We start from the raw sequence: 3971 nt of genomic DNA, 5'->3' as shown, positions 1-3971 counted from the left end.
ATCCATTTTTTCGTGTGTATTAGTACATGTTGATTTTGTAGAACTTTTTTATGGATTCAGATATGCCTGAAATTTCGTAGGTCCATAGGTAATTGCCTAATGACCAGTACTCATTGCTTCTCCATAAATTTCGGGTTCATTTTTTGGCATTTCGTGGTCATGCAATATGAAATTGTTGTTATATCCACTTTTTTATATGTATTAGTCGATGCTGACGGACTCTTATTGGCTGAAATTTCATAGGTCTATAGAAAACAGCGTAATAATCAGTACTCATTGCTTCTCCATGATTTTCGGCTTCATTTTTTTGGCGTTTCGGGTGTGTGTGTATATAGATCGTGTTTGGAAAAATATGCTCTCGTTATTTTCTTGTTGCTGCTACCTCTATAGAATTCTGACTATCCTCTCTTTCCTGTTGGGTGCTACTCGACGACTCTTGATATTTTGATCCGATTGTTTATTTATTTCTTGTTCTATTTTCTTTTTAAGTCTCTCGGACTCATTGTCTCGACTAAAATTCATTTGTTCCAAGAATCAAAGTGTTGAATACAGATGCAATCCTTATTGGGGGCGTATCAAATAGTGTAGTTATGGATTTATTTAAACTCATAACTTTTAGTCTAGACCTAATTTATATGTGTGAAACTCATATAATTGCTGAAAATATTAAATTATAAACTCATAACTCAAACAAGGTAATGGGGTTCAATAGTTGAACTCGAATAATGAACTCATATAATTAAAATTCTGAATCAGCCGCCGTCTCTTATCAGACTATACAAGGCGTCTAGATGAATTGACATGTGCGTATGTGGTTTTGCCAACGGCTTAAATCAATGGAAAAAGCAAAGTGTTCGTCTACATGTACAAAAATGGAAAATTGATTGAAATCTTCAACAGTGAGATTAAGACATGATTAATGTCATGGGCGGCTTTCCAGCCATGCCCCATGACCCCTTGGGCGCGCCCCGTGGCGTCCTAGCGAACCTCCCAATGCCTAGGGCCACGGACGGCCCCGTGGTCTTGGCCGCGCCAAGTGACAAGCGCGCAGGTGCCTCTGTCGCCCCACCGATATCCCTCGCGAGCGCCAAGCCGCAGGCAAAAGCCAACAGCGCCGCGCGCGCAGACCGTGATGCCAAAGACTCTGCCGCTGACAACGGACCTGCTGCTGCCTTATAGAAGACTAAGTCATTTTCATTGTAAATATAGAGTAGTTTTATTTCATGCACTTCCATTATGTTTCTCTAGCTTAATTAGGTCTACTCATGTAACTTTGGATTATTTTTTTTAAGTACTATTAGGGGGGATCAAGCAATCAAAACTTTATAGCAAGCAAGCAATTCTCTGTACTGGTTTCTCTCCCCCTCGACACCGCGTTGCTTTTCTGTAATAGCTTTCATTAATGCAATCAAGCTTTCTTTCATTCTGAATTCTCATTTCTGTTCTCTCAATTGCTCTTGATATTGGTTTTCCCGTATGGCACTGACAATCTCGTCTAGCGTACGGAGGGGACCTCAGTTGGCGGACAGCAACTGCACTGACATCAGTTGCCTAGCCGTACGTCGCCCTTCCAAAGAATCTCAGGAAGGCGCCGCGTATCATTAAGCACAGCTAATTAGTGAAAGCAACCAATGGACCATCACATTATCTCAAAATTCCGTTTGAAGTTAAAGCAAAACTTGCTTATTTCAATTTTTTGTTTTGCAATTGTTGGCTCTACTTTATTTTAAGAGGAATTTTCATAAATCACTATAGGAGCCTAGCAACTATAATTTGATTGTATTTGTATTTGTTCGCACAATTGTATACAACTAAGGCAAACATAGTAATACAGAAAAATAAAATATTCTTATTGAGAGTCGAACTCAAGACCTTTGCTGGCGCTCTAACCAAATTGAGCTACGAGAGCTTATTGCTCTCTTATTTTAGTTCAAAACAGTTAATCTCTTGTTTCATGGATTTGCTATAAAATTCAAATATAGCTACGAATGGTAAATTTGCTGAAAGTATAGTTATAAATAATAAATACAGTAAACGTTGATGTGTTGTGTAATTTTTCATTATTTTTTAATGATAACTTATAGAATAAATAGTTTTTCATAGTATAGCTTATATGATAACTTATAGAATTATAACTAATTATTGTAACCGATTAAATAGATCAATGGATGTTTTGGGAGGAAAAAAAAGAATGAATAAATATTATCAATAGATGTTAAACCTTTTTGAAAAACTTAAAAAAGAAAAACAAATTTGGTTGAAAATTATTTTCCTCCTCTAAATTTGCTTTAAAAATTAGACCTCCTCTCCAATTTTGAACATAGATATTCTCTTTCTCTTATCATAACAAAATAGTCTAACTTAGGTATACCTATTATTATTATTATTATTATTATTATTATTATTATTATTATTATTATTTTTATTATTATTATTATTATTATTATTTAGAAACAAGCTTGTTTGATTTTTCCATAAAAAAATGATTATGTAACATTAAATAAGACAAAAACATTAGCAGCATTTTTTTCAAATGAGAGGAATAGTATTTTTCAAACATGCAATTAAACAGTACAGTAATATCTTCTCGAAGTATTATTTGCTTGGTTTCTGACGTAATTGCTTTACTCAAACTCCACTTAATCTTCAATGATGAAAAATGCTTTTGCTCATCTTTAGCTATTTTCCTCCGTGAATATTTTCGTCATAAAATATAAATATATATGTATAATATTACTATAAATTTTACAAACACTAAATTTGAAAAGTTTAAAGGGCTCAGCGGTAGTGTAAAGAATTTTATGTGTATATTCGTTAAACTCGTGAATACAATTTGCTTGCATTAAACGTAAACTCACGAAAATACAAACTTTTGTCGAAATATGAGCAGTTGATTTTCTATTAGAAATGTCATTTTCATACATTTAATCTAGCCAGTCCTTTAGCCTTATATTTCAACTATGTATATGCTAGCTCTCCCTTTTACTCGTAGCTAGCTTTATCAATTTTCGGGTTTATATTAAGAATGATGTAAACTAAGGGTCCATCAAACTGTATAGAGAACCTGGTTCTCTATCAGTTTTCACCAAACACACACACATCAGTAAGTAAAAGACACAATAAAGTTTTACGTGAAAAACTCTCAGCTCACGGGATTAAAAACCACAACCTACCATCGTAGGATTTCAACTTCACTAACTGAGCAAACTTTACAACCTATTGTAATCTAGGAATTAACCTCTTAATCCCTCACCTACTTGTCATAACTCTATTACAAGCCTCTTTGTAATAACTCTATTACAAAGCACACACTTTGACTAACTCTAGTCAAAACACAAACACAGGGTTTATGGTTTTACAAAAGATCTCCTACAGAAATGCTTCTAAGTAAGCTGGGTGTACCCTTGTTCCTATTAATGTCACTGCACCACCAGATAATGTAGTATATTAGTATGTTACCAACGTGCGTTAGGTATGTGGAATCGAGGGGCATCGATTAAGTTATCGCTCTATCAACCTAAAGCCACCAAGTAAGTCACTCCCTAGTACATCATTATGAACAACACAAAAATTTTACTCATTATATGTCTACATCCATATTGAAGAGTCCTCATAAACATGGTCTTAATAGGATGTGAGTCACAAATACTTGTGTGTAACTACTCCACATCAAATTCATGAGAAATCTATGAAAAAATTTGGGGATTTTGTCAAAGTTTTGAAAAATAAAAAATTGAGATTTGAGAGTCGAATATGACTCGAATTTGAAAACAAAATACATATTTGGACTCGTGAGATAGTGGGTAGTCAAGACCTACCCATGGACCCGGGTTTTGATCCGGCGGGCCCGGGGTTTGACTTTTGTTGACTTTTGGCAAATCTAACAAAAATCACAGCTTTATTAATTGAAATTGTTTTCTCATGCATTGGGTGATGTATTCAAGTCGTTGATGGCTATATTGAGCCGGGCG

Source organism: Nicotiana attenuata, unplaced genomic scaffold (assembly GCF_001879085.1).
Source record: "Nicotiana attenuata strain UT unplaced genomic scaffold, NIATTr2, whole genome shotgun sequence".
In the NCBI taxonomy this organism is placed as follows: Eukaryota; Viridiplantae; Streptophyta; class Magnoliopsida; order Solanales; family Solanaceae; genus Nicotiana; species Nicotiana attenuata.
This window is presented reverse-complemented; position numbering follows the sequence as displayed.